The 20,028-nt window shown below is 43.6% G+C and overlaps 1 protein-coding gene across 3 annotated transcripts in view; it reads right to left on the bottom strand.

The window, feature by feature from the left end:
* The window catches only part of PLEKHA7 (pleckstrin homology domain containing A7), a 252,758-nt gene that overhangs the window by 231,876 nt on the left and 854 nt on the right, over positions 1-20,028 (bottom strand). The gene's annotated exons all lie outside the window — the stretch shown is intronic.

The raw sequence follows: 20,028 nt of genomic DNA on the forward strand, positions 1-20,028 counted from the left end.
CGCTCCTCCCGTCCCGCTCGCTATTGCTGCCGGCAGGGATCGGGCTGGGGAGGCTTTCCTCCGTTTTTGGCAGCTTTCCTTTTATGGGCCCCGCAGGGTCCCTCCTGCTGCGGCCGCTCCAGCACGTCTGGCTGGAGGGCCTTATGAAAAGCAGTTTTAAGCCACTGCCCTGCCTGCGGTGCGGGGCGGCTGGCTGATCATCGGAGGCTGAGCCGCTTCCACGTGGCTCTCCCTGCCGCCACCGATCAGCTGTTGCTGTGGCTGGGGGCTGTGCGCTCCTCCCGTCCCGCTCGCTGTTGCTGCCGGCAGGGATCGGGTTGGGGAGACTTTCCTCCGTTTCTACGCTGATGGAGTGAGGGAGGCAGCTTTCCTTTTATGGGCCCCGGAGGGTCCCTCCTGCTGCGGCCGCTCCGGCACGTCTGGCTGGAGGGCCTTATCAAAAGCAGCTTTTTAAGCCGCATCTCCCTGTCTCTCCTTAATTGCCTCTCGGCAGGACTCACATTTTTTAAAGCCTGAAGAGGACATTGTTGGTGAGTCTTTCAGTTGTTAAGCGGGTACTTAGCACCTTCCCTGTGCTGTTTTCCCCGTCCGATGGCCTGCCTCAGCAGGAGGGCTGATGGCCCGATGCTCCTGGCCTCCGGCGCTTGTTACTGGGACTGGATTGAAGCTGTCCCGCTTGTAGTCTGTTTGTTGCTTTTGTTTTTTTTTGTTTTTTTTTTGCAAAAATAACAACCGGCTAACTTGCAGTAGCCTAAGTACTTGAAAAAAACTTTAAAGAAAAACAGATAAAGTCGTTGAATACGCTACTTGGCCTTAGCCTAGTTCGGATTCCGTCTGCAGCCGACGGCGGTTAAGAGGAACTGGCGGGGACCGGATCGCGCACGTGGCCGGGAGCGCGCGGGGGAGTGGCGCGCACCGGCGCATGCGCGGTCCAGCAGAAACTGCTTGGAAGATCCGATCTGCGGCACCGGGCGAGCCCAACACCTAATGTGGAGCACCCACGGGGACACTCGAAGAAGAACATTAAAAGTCATGGCTGTGGGTGGAGGGGGGGGAAGGAAGCAAAAGGCATGGCAAGAGCCAAGTGCCAGCAGAGAGGGCTTGGGGCTACAGCAGCTCACCCCACTCGGTTGTGCGTGAGACATGCCCCTTCCTCCAGCATGGCTGGCAGCTGGGCAGGGACTGGGGAGTGCACAGCTAGCAGGCCAGATGTTGCAGCTGCTGAGCAGGGGGGTGAGTGCAGATTCCCCTACTCCCCTCACCTGGCACAGGCAGGGAGAAGTGCTCCAGAGCTGCTGCTGCGACAGGAATGTGTCTGCTTTCTTTGCCCCCTCTTGACCCTCTATTTTCTCTCTCCCTCAGTAGCCCCATCAGGATCCCCCGCTCCCTCTCCATATCTGGGTGAGAGAGTGAACTGGTGCACGGTAGGGGGGAAGTGGTCAGGCTATGGCCCCTTGGTGGCACATGGGTCATGGGAGTAGCTGTGGGGGTCGGGGGAAGAAGGGGTGCAGAAGCATGGGAGGCAGTCAAGGTATGAGTGGGTGGGGTGGCTGAGAGCCTGGGAGTGTTCCGTGGGGGTGGGGCAGGTGTGCATGAGGAAGTGTTGATGTGGGGGAGGACTGTCTTGCATTCCCATTCAGTGTGTCTCTTGAAGTATTGATTTTGTAACCAAATTTGGATAAATGGCTTTTCTCACTATTTTGGTTGCAGACCTGCCCTAGTGTAAAAACAGGAAAATTGAGAGAATGACGTGAAAAACATTTTGTTAAGCTGTTAATTATATAATGAACAAGTACCAGATTGCAGTTATTTGTTTTTTAGTAAAACACCTATTTTAAAAATAGTGTAATTTTGTAGCAATTAATGCAGAGCTTTACAATTCCAGCAATAAAACCTTTTGTATGGACAAAAGTACAACGTTGAGAAGACTATTGAAAGAAAGATCTGACGTCATCCAGCAGAATTATGCTTCAAATACAATACAAAATCACTTTCTTTCCAAATTCTCAACATAATTTTAACATTTACAGATATGTTAATATTAATTTATCCAACTACCTTAAGAACAAACTCAAAAGTAGTAATAAGCACTTTATATAAATTTCAGTCACAGTTCCTACCTCAAAACTACTACTTTTTTGTACTGGTTTATCAGTCATCTCCCATAGTATAATCTACTCTTTAAAAAAAAATTATAAAACATTCACCCTGTGTCTACATGAGCCCCTTCCTTTCAGAAGGGGCATGTTAATGAGCGGGTTCGAAAGATGCTAATGAGGTGCTGCAATGAATATGCAGCACCTCATTAGCATACTGGCAGCCACAGCGATTCAAAAGTGTGGCTTTTCAAATTGCGCTCCACCCGTGGAGACGGGACCTTCTGAAAGGACTCCCCAGTTTTTGAAAGACCCTTCTTCCTAACACCAGATAGCAAGAAGGGGCTTCGAAAAACTAGGGGGGGGTCCTTTCAGAACATCCTGTCTCCACGGGCGGTATGCAATTCGAAAAGCCACTTTCAAATAACCGTGGCTGCCAGTATGCTAATGAGGCACTGCATATTCATTGCAGCACCTCATTAGCATCTTTCGAACCTGCTCATTAACATGCCCCTTCCAAAAGGAAGGGGCTCATGTAGGCACAGCCTCAGGGTGTGTCTATACTTGCATTCCTCTTTTGCAAGTGGTATGCAATTAGATAAATCAAAAATGCAAATGAGGTGTAAATTTGTGTCTTTGGCACCTCATTTGCATATTCTAATTTCAAAAGAGCTTCCTTTGAAAGAAGAAAGCCAGTGTAGACACTGCTCTTTTGAAAGTAAACCCCATCTTCAAAAGAATCCTTCTTCCCTTTATTTAATGGGAAGAAAGATTCTTTCAAAGATATGTTTACTTTGGAAAGGGCAGCATCTATACTAGCTTTTTCTTCTTTCAAAAGAAGCTCTTTTGAAATTAGAATATGCAAATGAGGTGTTGAATATGCAAATTTACACCTCATTTGCATTTTGATATCTCTTTCAAAAGAGGAATGCAAGTGTAGACACACTCTCAAAGGCAGAAAGCCTCTAAAGACTAATCAGACTCACAATGGGAATTATACTTAGATTTGTGTTCCTCACAGAAATTGTTGCAATCGTTGTGTACAATTTTAACTATACTCCATATAAAAATGTAAAATCTTAAAAATTTTAGAGTGAATAAGAGTGCGTGTGCACGCATGCGTGAGTCTCGATCATTAACCCAGTAATTCCAAAGAGGGGAGTCCCTTTTTTAATATTAAAAGTCTATTTGGAGCAATTTGAATAAAATAGCAGCATATTTTGAAATCACACAGTTTTTAATCGTGGCCTTCCATAGTGTTAATTACAATAGAGTTTCAAAATGTTGCTAGACTTATAAAAGAAAGCTAATTTACAATCTTCCTTCAGGTGCGTGTACACTTGTATTCCTCTTTCGAAAGAGGTATGCAAATGAGTTAAATCAAAAATGCAAATGAGAAATTTCCAGATTTTGCACCTCATTTCCATTTTGGAATTTCAAAAGAGCTTCTTTCAAAAAAAGAAAGACAGTGTAGACGCTGCTCTTTCAAAAGTAAACCCATCTTCAAATGAATCCTTCTTCCCTTTATTTAATTAATGGAAATAAGGATTCTTTTGAAGATGGGGTTTACTTTTGAAAGGCAGTGTAGATGCTGCTCTTTCTTCTTTCGAAAGAAGCTCTTTTGAAATTAGAATATGCAAATGAGATGCAAACCTGCACACTTACACCTCATTTGCATTTTTATTTATGTGAGTTCATGTGACTATTCTTGTCAGCCCTGACTAGTTGGATTCTTACATAATGACAAAGTTTATATTGGACATTTTAAAAAGTTTTGAATTAAGCAAAAATAAGAGATTGTTTCAGAATACTCAGTCATAATTTTATGTAACTAAGAAAATATCCAAACAAACAGTCCAATACGTCATCCAAAACACAAAGAGGAGACAAAAATTAAAATAAAATTGAATAACTTGAATATTTATGCCCATGAGCTTTTTTGTATAAATACTGTATTACTTTCACACAATGTTCAAGAGTAACATCCACTATCTAAACTGAAATATTTAATAGTACATTTATCTATTTTCATATTCATAATTGAACTCTGAACACAAAATATTTATTATGGGGGGAACACCAAATATTCAGACTTTGAAAAAGTGTTCCATTATTAATTTTGTGATGGGCATTCTTTTTGAGTAACTTGCAAGCAGCAGGAGAGTTTGTTTTCTGCCTTAATTTCTCTAACTACAAATAGTTCTTGGGGAGAGTTGTTCTGTGGGAACTGGGTGGTTTGGCCAAGGGGTTTCCAACATGCTGTTTGTCCTCCTCTGTTCAAGGCCCGGCATATACAGCATATATATGTTACTAAGAATTGAAGATTGAAGACTGATTGAAGACTTCAAATCACTGAAATCCCCAACAAGAAATCAATCTACAGTTGATCACCCAATTGTCCACCTCCCAATACCTCCTAACACTCAGCAGAAATGGGTCAGTAGTGTCAGAAAACTACCAATCAAGAAGTCAGTTTCCAGAAGAACTATTAAATTTTATACGTCAATTGTAAGTTTTATTTTTCTACATAAAGAAAAACACTAATCTCTCCAGTAACATTATGTCATAAGTCTTTGGCTATAGCATTCTTACTTTAAACTATTTTGACAGCAGAATGCTGCTTTACCTATTTTTGAGGAAATATGCCACTATTTCTGCTTCAATGTATAAAACAGCAACAAAGCATCCTTCATGTACATGTACTGCAATAACACAAAGCCTCTGAGCAGGGGTCGGATCTGAATGATCATATTCTTCATTTTTAGGCATCAAACTTCTGTGCCTGTGCCAGAAGAAGGAAAGCTTTGTATCTACAAAGCTAAACCACTATGAACACACAATTAACAGAATATTCTTGGTACATTTTCATACAACTGATGCCAGTTCAGATAACTTGGCAGATAAGACTAGGCAATACAGGACATACCTTAGTGGAGGAAAATTTGGGACTGAGGGTTGGGGTCACCCTGCAATATAACTAAGACTGGTATAAGTTTGACCACCTCCATGGTCCAGACTTCTGTTGTCTGGCATCATTTATGGCCCAGGATTCCTGTGAGGGCTCCCAGCCAGGAAGCACTGATAAGAAAAAGCAGGCCCCCTACCCAGCAAACTCTTTCCTTGCCCTCTCAGAGCTTCTAGTGTGCTGTAAATGCAAGGGGATGAGAGGGGGAAGAAGCATTATGGGGGGATGCTCCGAGGAAAATTAAGAGTGGCTGTGGAGCCCAGAAGTGCAAGTTCACACCCAGTGGGAGGGGTCAGGAATGCAGACTGCCTACCGTGGGGCTATTCTCTTGGAACACCACATCCACCCTGCTTCTTCCCCCAAGTGCTCCCACACTGCTTGGTCAATGGCAGCCCCTCTGCTCCCAGCAGAGTGGAGCCCCCACAACTGGGCAGCACAGCGGCCAGCACTGAGCAAGGAGATACAGGTAGAGCAAGCAGCGTGTGGGGAGAGGCAGGTTGGCTGCCAAGCCCTGTTGTCAGGAGCCAGAAGTGCAGCCCCATAACCATCAGCATAGTCTGAGAGGGCAGCCCAGCTGCCGCAGGACTCAGTCTGCTCTCGTGAGGCTGTGCTCCTACCCCCTACCTCTTCCATCAAAGAGCCACTCTCTCCCTGCCCAGTTAGTTCAATCCCAGCCCCTCTGCTGCTGCTGAAGTGGAGCCCAGCAGCCAGTGGCGGCAGCAGGGCCAGCATTGACCGCCCCTGTTCTGGCAAATTCCCTTATTCAGGACCAGTCAGATCCCAAGAGTGCTGGACCAGAGATATACAACCTGTAAGAGCCAAGATGTGGCTGACTGCAGCTTGCACACAACCATGAGAGTGACTTGCATGCTGAAGGCTGTTTGTGAGCAGTCCAGGCTGCTAGGGAGACCACTGCGGCAGGCCAGCAGGGGTGACCAGGAACTGGGGAGCATTCACCTCCCCTGGTCCAGCAAAATGTCTCATCCAGGACCACTGAAATCCCAAGGGTGCCGGAGCAGGGATCTGCAACCTGTATTCATAAGCAATTGTCATTGTACCCACTGAGTCTTTAAAAAAACAAATAAACAAAACTATCTGAAGAGAGACATGGGAATTTATACACAATGAAACCAATAAAATTGTTATTGGCTATCATTTGCTGATTCAACCCACTAACTTAATATCTTCTTAGTGATCTAGGTAACTGGACACCTGACTCAGTGATAACTGGTGCTGAAAACAGTCTTGGTAAATCATCAATATACAGCAAATGACTGCTAGTAAATGTCTTAATAAAGCACTCTCTGAATACATTAAGAGTAATTTTGTAGCTGAGTATTTATTGTTTGTGTAGCTTTCCAGGCCTCTGAATATGGCTCTAATCAAAATGCTCTTTCATCCTGAAGCAACTGTTTCCTTATTACTTTTGTCAATCCCAGTACCCCATCCAAAGAGCTAGTATTATAGCACCTCATCTTCAGGCAAGTATGAAGAAAATGTTGCTTTACTGATCATTCATGAAGCATCTTTGTAGTGCAGTTCTCATGATAACTGATCATTGTGGTAAATTAGGTTATAGGTTTTACTACTACAGACATCAGGATAAGACCAACTGATCTTGATCCTGGACCCCCACCTCTGGAAAGCAAGGACTGGAAAGAGGGGGAGAAAAAACGGAGCTGCTCCAGTATGAAGCATGGATGGTAAGTGACTCAGGAGTGCAGAGCAGGGGTGGGGGAAGACAACAGAGCAGGACAGATTTCCCTTAAAGAGACAAATGGTGGCTTCTCTCAGAAACTTACCCAGCACACAATCTCTCAGTCACACTTACCCTGTCTGTGCCACACACCGTCACTTGCATTCCTCTTCCTAAAGAGGCATGCAAATGAGGGAAATCGAAAATCAAATGAGGTGCAGATTTACGTATCTGGCACCTCATTTGCATATTCTACTTTCAAAAGAAGAAAAGCAGTGTAGACACGGATCTTTCAAAAGTAAACCCCATCTTCGAAAGAACCTTTCTTCCCATTTTTTAAGCAAGGCTAACACGGCTTTCATTCACATCTATTATAGTTGCACTCACATCCTATGATGACGAGATGGAAAGCAACTGTTCCAGCCATTAGAGAACAGAAAATAAAGCCAATTTATTCTGTACTCTGCTCTCCCAAGCTCATACATCTACCCACCATGATGCCCCTAGGCAAAGAATACAAATTCCAGTATCACTGCTCAATCAGTGCTTCTCTAAACATAGCACTCTGCTCTATGACCCTAATTACTGTATTATCTGTGTGTGTTGAATCTTCAAGAAATCAGAGCAATATAAATTCAATGGGTTATATAATTATGTTTCAACTTTTCTCCACAAAACTTGTGAGTTTAATATTTTTCTCAGGCAGAATTTAAAAGAATCAATGTGTTCAAAAGGATTGTTTCATTTATCTGATACTGAGGGTTATCCTGGGAAGCAGCAAGGCTAAGGGAGTAAACCCTGACAGAAAATCCAGACTGGAGTCCGAAGGCGGTTCGATGTCAACTTCTGGCACTGTCCCGGCAACTCCTGCAGCTGGTACTAGACGTAGAAGTTATCCTCTCCTTTGGACTACAGCAGTAAAGCTGAGAGGGGGACACTGGTGTCTGGGCAGCCCAGAGTCTCCATAATAAGTGCCCAGGCTCACACCCGGAGAGGTACTCCGGCATCGCTGAACAGCGTTGCATCAACACGGGAGGCAACAGATACTGGTTATAAGCTCTTCCTCGACTGGCGTAGAGAACAAGTGCCAGGGGGTTGCCTTCGACGGTGGGAGAGATCCTCGCATCTCACTGAACAGTCACTGCCCGCCTCAAGCTGGGCAGCCCCCAGCCAATAGGGTACTGTCCCGCCACAGTTCACCTGCCTCGCTGGGTGCGTGAGGCTTAAGGTTCCTGAACCTGACAAGTGACTGAAATTTGGGCACCAGGCAAACCAATGAGAAAATCAACAAGAAACGAGAAACATCAACAATTTAAGCTTGCTTGCTGGAATGTGCAGACCATGCTGACCGGCTTGACTGAAGATCTTCAGGCCATCAGTGACACCCGAAAGACTGCTGTCATCAACAAGGAACTGAAGAGGCTCCGAGTTGATATCACTGCACTGCAAAAGACACAACTCACAGATTCGGGATCTCTAAAGGAAAAGGACTACACCTTTCTCTGGCAGAGTAAAGCCCAAGAAGAATCCAGAGAGCATGGTGTTGGCTTTGCTGTTGGTAACGCCCTTCTACAAATGGTGGAATTAGTCATGGGCGGATCAGAAAGACTTCTTCGGATCACGCTTCAAACTTGCACCGGTCCCGTCCACCTGATCAGCGCTTATGCCCCAACCCTGTACGCCACACCAGAAGTAAAAGACAAGTTCTGTGACGTGCTTAGTGCTGCTGTAGCGCAAATACCTGCTCGTGAACAACTGTACATCTTGGGTGAATTCAATGCAAGAGTTGGAGCTGATTGGGCCTCATGGCCTTCCTGCTTAGGACACTTCGGTGTGGGCAAAATGAATGACAATGGACAGCATCTCCTTGAACTGTGCACGTACCACAATCTGTGCATCACAAACACATTCTTCCAAACAAAGCCACAGCACAGAGTGTCGTGGAGACACCCACGCTTGAAGCACTGGCATCAACTAGACGTGGTCATCACTAGGCGTAGTAACCTCAAAAACGTCCTTCTGACATGCAGCTATCACAGTGCTGACTGTGGTACAGATCACTCGCTAGTTTGCTCCAAGCTCAAGCTGAGACCCAAGAAGCTGTACCACTCTCAACCTGCTGGAAGGCCCCGCATTGACTCCAGAAAGACGGCAAACTCGAAGGAAGCTGAAAAGTTCAGAGAAACCCTCCAGGAAAATCTGCGCAGCGGCCCCAGGGGCGCCGATGTGACATCCAAATGGCAACATCTGAGGGATACAGTTTACAACAGGGCCTTGTCGGTGTTTGGAAGAAGAGCTAGAAACACGAACGACTGGTTTGAAGCTAACTCCAATGAGATGATTCCAGTCATTGAAAAGAAGCACGCTGCACTCCTGGAGTACAAACGCTCACCGAGCCAGAGTACCCAGCAAGCACTTAGAGCGGCCAGAAGAACAGTACTGCAGACAGCCAGGCGCTGTGCCAACCACCACTGGCTCCAGCTATGCAGCAGCATCCAGACCTGTGCTGACTTTGGTAATCTCAGGGGAATGTACAAGAGCATCAAGAAGGCATTAGGACCCACCCAGAACAAGATGGCACTTCTGAAATCCAAATCTGGTGAAGTCATCACTGACAAAGCCAAACAGATGGAGCGCTGGGTTGAGCAATACTCCGAGCTGTACTCACGCGAGAATGTTGTGGTTGATGCAGCCCTCAATGCCGTCGAGCTCCTACCAGTAATGGATGAGCTGGATCAGGAACCGACTGTGGATGAACTGAAGAGAGTCATCGACAGCATTGCGGCAGGAAAGGCCCCTGGCCAGGATGGTATACCACCAGAGGTAATCAAGTGTCCCGCGGACACACTCCTGGAACCCCTACATGAGCTACTGTGCCTGTGCTGGAAAGAGGGTGAGGTTCCACAGGATATGCGCGACGCCAACATTGTAATGTTGTATAAGAACAAAGGAGACAGAAGCGACTGCAACAACTACCGTGGACTCTCCCTCCTAAGCATCACTGGTAAACTGTTCACTCGCGTCATCCGTGGCAGACTCCAGAAGATTGCTGAGAGGGTGTACCCTGAATCACAGTGCAGATTCCATGCAGAGAGGTCTACTGTTGACATGGTCTTCTCTGTAAGGCAGCTGCAGGAGAAGTGCAGGGAGCAGAGGAAGCCACTCTACATAGCCTTCATCGACCTGACCAAGGCCTTTGACTTGGTCAGCAGGGATGGACTGTTCAAACTGCTCCACAAGATAGGCTGTCTTGCATGGTTACTCAAGATGACCCAGTCGTTCCATGAAGACATGAGAGGAACCATCCAATATGATGGCGCATTATCGGATGCTTTCAGAATCAGGAGCGGCGTCAAACAAGGATGAGTGCTTGCTCCGACATTGTTCGGGATCTTCTTCGCACTCCTCCTGAAGCATGTCTTTGGATCTTCAACAGAGGGCATCTTGCTGCACACAAGATCTGATGGGAAACTGTTTAATCTTGCAAGGCTGAAAGCTAAGTCTAAGGTGCGGGAAGTCCTCATCAGAGACATGCTGTTTGCAGACGATGCTGCTGTAGTGTCTCACACAGAAGACCAGCTTCAAAAACTGCTGGATCAGTTCTCCAAAGCGTGCAAGGACTTTGGGCTTACCATCAGCCTGAAGAAGACAAACGTACTCGGTCAGGATGTTGCTGAATCCCCATCAATCAGCATTGACAACTAAATGTTAGAGGTCGTCCACGAGTTCGTTTACCTCGGGTCCACCATCACTGACACCCTGTCACTGGACACGGAGCTAAATAGGAGGATCGGAAAAGCAGCCGCAACTCTGTCCAGACTCAGCAAGAGAGTGTGGAATAACAACAAGCTGTACACTCACACCAAAATGCAAGTCTACAGAGCCTGCATCCTCAGCACCCTCCTTTATGGCAGCAAGACTTGGACCCTGTATGCCCGCCAGGAAAAGAGGCTGACGTCTTCCACTTGCGCTGCCTCAGGCGCATCCTTTGAATATCATGGAAGGACAGAGTGACCAACACCGCCGTCCTCGAGCAAGCTGGAATCCCAACCATGCACACCCTCCTCAGGCAGCGTCAGCTCCGCTGGCTTGGCCACGTCCACAGGATGAATGATGGAAGGATTCCAAAAGACATCCTGTATGGTGAGCTAGCCTCTGGCAAAAGACCTCCCGGACGCCCCCAGTTGCGCTACAAAGATGTCTGCAAGAGAGACCTCAGAGAGGTACACATTGAGCTGGACAACTGGGAAGAACTAGCAGACGACTGCAGCAGATGGAGGCAGGGGTTACACAAGGGCCTTCAGAAGGGCGAGATGAGGATCAGACAGCTAGCAGAGGAGAAGCGAACGCACAGAAAGCACACTAAGGACTTGCCAGATACCCACCACATCTGCAAGAGATGCAGCAAGGACTGTCACTCTCGTGTGGGTCTTCATAGTCACAGTTGACGCTGTAAATGAAGTCCTCAATTGAAACTATAAACGGCGCAATCCATAGTCTATGCAGACTGAAGGATGCCTACTACTGGGCCATACTTTAACAGAGAAAGCCTTTTGAGCATTTTGGAAAGGCACCTCATCAACTGGTTTGATTAATTTTTATTTCACAAACCAGTATTCAATAACCCCAGGAGATGAAAAATGTTAATCAGACTTACAGATATACTTTCCTTCCTTCATTAACCAAAAATTCAACTCAAGAAGGCTTTGCCTTAGAATGTACAATTTGCTTCACATAAAGGTTAGACTCATCATTATTGCTACAGGTTGAACTTCTATAGTCCAGCAATGTCTCGTCCAGCAAACATTCGTAATCCAGCATGATTTTAGTTAGCTGGATGACCACATATTGTGGGTGTGGCTGAACTTCCTGGGATCCTATAAAGTTTGTTTACAGGCATAAGTCTTGTATTTCCACGTTCTGTACTGTTATTTTGTGTAATTTACCCCTAAAAGTCTTCTAAGAGTCCAGTAAGAGCTGGAATGGCTGCTAATACTGCTAGACAATATTGATCTCCCATGACCCAACAAATTCTTTAACTCAGCACTGTTCAGGTCCGAAGGGTGCCAGACTAGAGAGGTTCAATCTGTATTTAGTTTAGATAAAGGCTATATGTAGCCTTGAGAGTTTTGTTGCTTGGTTTGGTGGTTTTATTTTTAAGGAACTTGCTTAATATTAATGTTAATATTTCTCATCATTGAACCTTGACTAGGTTGACACCTTAATGAACTAGGTTAATAAGGCTTCAAAGACTGTATCAAATAAAATGTTTTAAAACAGGCAGAATCTTCCTGTCATAGTACGGTTCAGGTCAGCCACCCCAAGCCCCATGCTTTGGGGGGGGGGGCCCGTGACAGCTGCCTCAACTGCCTTATAGACGGGGCCTATCGTAAGCAAAGGGATTACCAAGGGGTCTGACATGAGATAACAGCAGAGGTTGCATCTCCACCTCTCAATGTGCCCGTGGGAGCTGGATGGACCTGGCAGCCTACTCTGCTCTGCTACCTCCTCCCAGCCTGCTGTGCTCCACTTCACCATGGCAGCAGGAAGCAGAGCACCCACTTCTTGCCACTGAGGTGAAGCAGACTGGGAGAGGCTGGGACAGAAAAAGAAGGCTGGCAAGTCACTCCAGCTCCTGACACTATGGTTAATGCAGGGCTGGGGGAGGGAAACGACCCATGCTGTGAACCTGCACCAGGCCACCCAACAATCTTGTGCTCACATTGCTCCAGGACTTTAGGCATGAGGCAGAGCAGTGGCGGGGCCTGCAGCAGGGTGCTGCTCTGCAACTAGGGCGGGAGCGGGGGCTGCCTAGACCCTCAAAACCCCTGTCGAGACAGCCCTGAAAACAGGTAATAGATGAAAAGATAATTTTAAATTATTATTTCCCATTTTAATGTAAAATTATTAAATGTGACGGTTAATTAAGAAGTATTTATTCAAACCGGGGTATCCAAGCTTTTTCCATTGGGGGCCACATGGCAATTTTTTACATGTTCTGGGGGGCCTTGCTCTAAGAGAAACAAGTTTGTTTACACTTATGGGAAATAACGCTGCCCACTTCTTATCTACACTATCACCTGGCCATTTTGTAATGGGCACTGAAAGGTATTTATATGCCAGATATGCTAAATATTCATATTCCTCTTCATGCTTTAACTATCATTCTAGAGGATATGCTTCCATGCTCATTAAAAATAATGCATTAACTAAATTTATAACTGACCTACTTGGTGGTGAATTGTTTCCTGATATTGTACCCCCATTCTGCCATATATTTCATGTGATAGTCTCAGATGATGACCCAACACATGTTCATTTTAAGGACACTTTCACATGACATATGACAAAATGCAAAGCAGGTACCAAAGTGAAATTTCTAAAGACAGTTAAAGCACTTGACCCAAGATTTCAGAATCAGAAGACTGGAGCATGCTTTCAGAGGTCTTAAAAGCACAACACACAATGCAGAAACTAGAGAATCTGAACCACCAAAAAGGAAAATTAACCTTCTCTTGGCAACATCTGATTCAGATGATAAAAATGCACATGCATCAGTCTGCACTATCTTGGATCGCTATCTACCAGAATCCATCATCAGCGCAGATGATGTCTTTCGGAATGGTTGTTGAAGCATGAAGGTACATACAAATCTTTAACTTATCTGGCACATAAATATCTTGTGACAGCAGCTATAACAGCGCCATACAAACGACTGTTCTCACTTCCAGGTGACACTGTAAACAAGAGGCAAGCAGCATTATCTCCTAAAAATGTAAACAAACTGGTGTATCGGTGGTAATTGGCTATTTAAGAACTAGGATTGAGGGGACTTCCAAGTCTAAAGTTACAGAGAGGTAGCTGTGTTAGTCTGTATCTTCACAGAACAAAAAAGCAGTCATGTAGCACTTTAAAGACTGATAAAATAACTTATTAGGACATGAGCTTTCATGGGGCAGACCCACTTCTTCAGATCTGGAAATAGTGCTGAAGTTGAACTGGCATGATGAATACATAGTGCAGAGATAGAAAAAAAAAAAGAAAATAAATGAAAATTGACAAGTCAGCTGGTGGAGGGACAAAGGGTAAGGAAGTGGGGAAGAAAAATTGAAAAAGTAATTTTCTTCCCCTCCTCCTCACCCTTCACCCCCACAGCTGATGGCAGTTTTTATTTTTTTTTGCTTTTTTGTTCTCTCTCTCTCTCTGTTACATATTCATCATGCCAGTTCATTTTCAGCACTATTTCTAGATCTGAAGAAGTATCTGCCGCACTAAAGCTCATCACCTAATAAATGATTTTGTTCATCTTTAAAGTGCTACATGACTGCTTTTTTGTTTAGTCTAAAATTTTACATTGTTTAATTTTGAACGTCGTGAATGACAAACGAAAAATCAAGACCCTGGTATGCAGCACTGGCCAGGGAAAGATGGAAGGAAATAGTGAGAGAGGCATCAGACACCAATGGGTGCTGAGCTCATGGTTACTAATGATGATGAGTTACTTTGTGCACAATTCTGCACTTGTAAATTCATTTTCATGGTAAAGACATTGCACTGCAATACTTAAATGGGGAAATTGAAAAAGTGTTTCTTTCATTTTCTACAATGCAAATACTTCTAATCAAAAATATTAAGTGAGCACTGTACTCTTCATATTCTGTGCTGTAACTGGAAAAAAAATTGAAAACGTAGAAAACATCCAAAATAAATATCTTTTATTGCTTAACATCATTATTTTAATAAGTTGACAACCCTAGTTTAAATGTCTTCCTTTATAAAATCATCACTTAAAATCAGCAACCAAATATTCAAGAAACTAAACCACAAAAAGGCTGTGTCTACTCTAGCTCCTTACTTCAAAGGGAGCATGGTAAGTAGGGTGTCAGGAGATTATTAACGAAGTGCTGCGGTGCATATGCAGCACTTCATTAAGCTAATTCTTCCCCAGTGGCAACTTCAATGTGCCAGCTCGCTTGTAGCCGTGGCTAAGCCGCTGGTACTTTGAAGTGGCTGGGCAACTTCGAAGTCCCTTTACTCCTCAAAATTTTCATAGGTGGCTGCATATAAAAATATTATTTTGTGTTCCATGCTCTCAAAAGTTTAAGAAACATGGCTCTAAACCACAACAGATTCAGATTCACTGGCTCCTACAAATCTCTCTGAAGCTCCCTCGGCCACACAGAGAGCATTACAGAGATAGAAGGACAGAAAATAAGTTCTATATAGCAGGTTTTCATGGAATGTCAATACATCAAGTACTTAATTTTCCAAAACACTTTGCAAAATGATGAAGGCATCTCAAATATCAAATCTCAGTACATGATAAAGTTCATATTCTATGCAAGTACAATGACAACTGTTTTTATGGGAACACTCCCAAACCACTAGATGATTCACAAAAGCTACAGGCACGCAAAATGAAATTTCCTAGTCCGGTCATCTTTTTCAGAAGACATCTCCCACTACATCATATTCAGTTGAAACAAGAGCCCAGAAATACATATGTTAAAAACAAACAAACAAACAAAGAAGATCCCAAGCTATTATTCCACAGTGGAGACAAATCACTCCATCTGTCCACAGGCAAACAATCTCAGAAATTTTCAAATGACTCCCATTTTGGGTTAAAATCTTCATTTACCTCCTATGAGGAGGGATAGCTCAGTGGCTCAAACACTAGCCTGTGAAACCTGGGACTGAGAGATCAATCCTTGAGGAGGCCATTTAGGGATTGTGTCAAATAGAGTTTAAAGGCATATTATGTCATTGGGTTGTCAGTCTCTAAGTATTTCGCTTTTGCTGCATGCGCTAATACCTGGTATATAATATCCTTGGGATCATCTTAACATCCTTGAACAATTTCTCTTGTGTAGACCAATATGGGAATCTGATCACCTATTAAATAGTCCTACACTCTGAATATTTTCAGAAAGTGATTGATAATGCTGCACCACAGCTTTGAAAGAAGATCAAGTTTTGCTGAATGGACATTTCCCCTATGCAAGTATCCTTTCTTTAAGTCTCTACAGGGTTGTGGGTTTGTTTCTTTTAGGACATAATGGTCTTGCATTTTATTGCACTGCCACAACTGTTCTAAATTTATTCATTTTGATAAATGATGACAAAATACATGTAAGATCTAAAGAGAAACACTAATGAAAAAGAATCCCATTTAATCACATCATGTAATGTCATTATTTAGCTGTATGACAAATTTTTAATCGCTTATACACAAAATGCTAGAAGTCTCAATAATAAGACGGGTGAATTAGATTTCAGCGTATTGAATGAGGATATTCATATAATAGACTTCATAGAAACTTTGTGGAATGAGGATAAGCAATGGGATATAGTAATACCAGGGTACAAAATATATCGGAAGGACAAAACAGTTTGTGCTGGTCAGGGAGTGGCACTATATGTAACAGAAAGTATGGAATCAAATGAAGTAAAAGTCTTAAATGAACCAAACCGTTCCACAGAATCTTTATAAATTGTGAATTCTAGGCGCTAATAACATGAATATAACAGTAAAGATACATTACCGACCACTTGGCCAGGACAGTGATAGTGACTGTGAAATGCTAAGGGAGATTAGAGAAGCTGCAAAAATAAAAACACAATAATAATGGGGGATTCCAACTATCCTTATATTGACTTGGTACATGTCACCTCAAGATGCAATGGAGAGATAAGTTTCCTGACACTTCAAATGACTGCTTCTTGGAGCAGTTGGTTCTGAACCAACAAGAGAAAATTCCTGATTTAGTCCTAAGTGGAGCACAGGAGCCGGTCCAAGAGGTAATATGTTGGACCACTTGGAAATAGTGACTATAATATAATTAAATGTAATATCCCTTTGGTGGGAAAAATATGACAGCAGCCCAACACTATGGCATTTAATTTCTAAAAGGGGAACTACACAAAAATGAGGTTAAAAAGGGATGAAAAGTACAGTGCCAAAAGGAAAATCCCTGAAATATGCATGGCAACCTTTCAAAGACATGACAATTGAGGCTCGAGTTAAATTTATATCCCAAATTAGAAAAAACAGTAGAAGAACAAAAAAGTGGCACTATGGCTTAACAACCAAGTAAAAAGTAGTGAGAGATAAAAAAGGCATAATTTAAAAATTGAAAGTTAAATCCTAGTAGGAAAAATAGAAGGGAACAAAGTCTCAAATGAAGTGTAAAAATATAACTAGGAAAGCCAAAAGGGAATTTGAAGAAAAGCTAGCCAAAAACTCAGAAAGTTATAGCAAAATAATAACAAGTACGTCAGAAGCATTAAGCCTTCTAAACAATCTGTGGGGCCACTGGGGCTATGTCTACACTAGCCAAAAACTTCAAAATGGCCATGCAAATGGCCATTTCGAAGTTTACTAATGAAGCGCTGAAATACATATTCAGCGCTTCATTAGCATGCGGGCGGCCGCGGCGCTTGGAAATCAATGCAGCTCGTCGCCACGCGGCTCGTCCCGATGGGGCTCCTTTTCAAAAGGACCCCGCCTCCTTCGAAGTCCCCTTATTCCCATTTGCTCATAGGAATAAGGGGACTTCGAAGTAGCTGGGGTCCTTTCGAAAAGGAGCCCCCTCTGGACGAGCCACGCAGCGACAAGCCTCGTCAATTTCAAAGTGCCGCGGCCACCCGCATGCTAATGAGGTGCTGAATATGTATTTCAGCACTTCATTAGTAAATTTTGAAATGGCCATTTGCATGGCCATTTCGAAGTTTCTGGCTAGTGTAGACACGGCCTGGATGATCAAGATGCTAAAGGAGCACTCAACTATAGTGGAGAAACTAAACGAATTTTTGGCATCAGTATTCAAAACTGAGCCATTATTTTTAGGTGACAAATAAGAGGAAATGTCCTAGACTGAGTATCATTAGAGGAGATTTTGGAACACACTGATAAACTAAACAGTAACAAGTCACCAGAATGTCATTCACTCAAGAGTTCTGAAAGAACTCAAAAGTGAAATTGCAAAAGTACTAACTATGGTTTGTAACCTATCCTTTAAATCACCATCCGTATCAAATGACTGGTGGCTAGCTAATAGGATGCCATTTTTTAAAAAAAGGCTGTAGAGGTGATCGTGGAAATTACCGGCCAGTAAGTAACTTCGGTATCAGGCAAACTGGTTGAAACTATAGAAAAAAGCAGAATTGTCAGACACATAGATAAACATAATTTGCTGAGGAAGAGTCAAAATGTTTTTTGTAAAGGGAAACCATGCTTTACTAATCTACCACAATTCTTTGAGAGGGTCTACAAGCATATGGATAAGGGGCATTCAGTGGATAGAGTATACTAAGATTTCCAGAAAGCCTTTGACAAGGTCCCTCACGAAAGGCTCCTAAGCAAAGTAAGAATCATGTGATAAGAGAGAAGGTTCTCTCATGGACTGATAACTGGTTAAAAGATAGGAAACAAAGAGTAGGCATGAATGGTCAGGTTTCAGAATGGAGAGCGTAACTAGTGATGTCCCACAGGGGTCCATACTGGGACCAATCCAACTCAACATATTTATAAATGATCTGGAAATAAGGGTAAACAGTGGGGTGGCAAATCCAGAGTAGACAGTGCTTCAAAAGAATCTCACAAAATTAGAGGACGAGACAACAAAATGACAGATGAATTTTAATGTTGATAATTGCAAAATAATGTATATTCAAAAACATAATCCCAACTATATGTATAAATTGATGGGGACTAAACTAGCTGTTATTACTCAAGAAAGAGATCTTGGAGTCACTGTGGATAGTTCTCTCAAAACATCCACTCAGTGTGTACCAATAGCCAAATAAACAATGTTCTTAATAATTTAAAATGGGGTAAAGAGAATACCTTATTGCTGCTACATAAATCTACGGCACACCCACATCTTGAATACTAAGTGCACGTGTGATCTCATCATCTCAAAAGAGAACAAAAAATTATTAGGGGAGTGGAACAACTACTATATGAGAAGAGATTAACAAGACAGTGGCTTTTCATCTTAAAGAGGGGATCTGAGAGAGGTCTACAAAATCATGACTGGCAGGGTGAAAGATAGTAAGGAAAAATTATTTACCTGATCCCACAAAAATTAGGGGTCACTAAATGAAATTAATAAGTAGAAGGTTTAAAAACAAACAAAAAGAAAGTATTTTGTCTCACAACAGTCTACCTGTGGAACTCCTTGTCAGAGAATACCGTGAAGACCAGGACTTTAATAAGATTCAAAAAAGAGCTAGATAAATTCATGGAGGACAGGTCCATCCATGTCTACTAACCAGCACTCCACAGGCAGGAATGGTGTCTGAGCCACTGTCTCCCAGAGGCTGTGAACTGCTGAAAGGGGTGCCTCACTTGATGATTACCTGTCCTGTTCACTCCCTCTGGAGCACCTGGCTTTAGTTACTGTTGGAAGACAGGAGTCTGGGCTAGATGGGCCTTTGGCCTGACCCTGTATGGCCATTCTTATTTTAATATGTTCCCTTCCAAATAAAAACATTAAAAACTGGATTAAAAATGTGGAGGAATGAATAGAGTTGTGGGGTGGAGAGAAAAGCAATGCTACACACAATCAGTGTAGGTATTAACTATAAATCTATTATCAACTTGATCACTGGATTCACCATTAGTAGGGAGCCTGGTATAAGGTACCTAGAAATATAGACAAAGTTATCGCCATTTGTTGTTGCTTATAAGCCCAAACAATGGGCCATCTTCTTCCTTTTGCAATACTTGTCTATGTAATTATTACTAGCATAAAGCATCAGCAAGGGTTTATTTATACACCGGTTCTGAAATTTCCAAATAGGAGCACCAACACAGATACCTATACAACAAACCGGACGTTGTCAGCAGCTTTGCAAACACTCTGACTGTGATCACACCTCTCTGGTACTTAACACTGGGGACCTCTCGTAAATTCATTTTTGAATAAAGTTACACTTCCATTACCTCCCACCCCACCGGACTGCAATTTATCATTGGCAGAGCAGAACAGCCCGAGCTACACCTGAGGTTGCTTTGGTTTTGTTATGGTTGTCTGAAACCCGTCCCTGAATTAAGGAACAACCCCCAGGAGGCTTTAAAGAGACAAGCCGCAGCAGCCCCCGCGACCGCCTCCAGTTCATTCACGCGGCATTGTTGTGCAACCCCGCTCGGTTGCTGCGGCGCCGCTGCAAACACGCTCCATTCACCGGGAGAAGAGCAGGCAGCCAAGTTCCAGGCGCTGCTCGAGCGCGGCGAGGGAGAGCCCCAGCTGCCTCCACGCGGAGTG

This window comes from Carettochelys insculpta, chromosome 6 (genome assembly GCF_033958435.1).
Source record: "Carettochelys insculpta isolate YL-2023 chromosome 6, ASM3395843v1, whole genome shotgun sequence".
Lineage (NCBI taxonomy): Eukaryota > Metazoa > Chordata > Testudines > Carettochelyidae > Carettochelys > Carettochelys insculpta.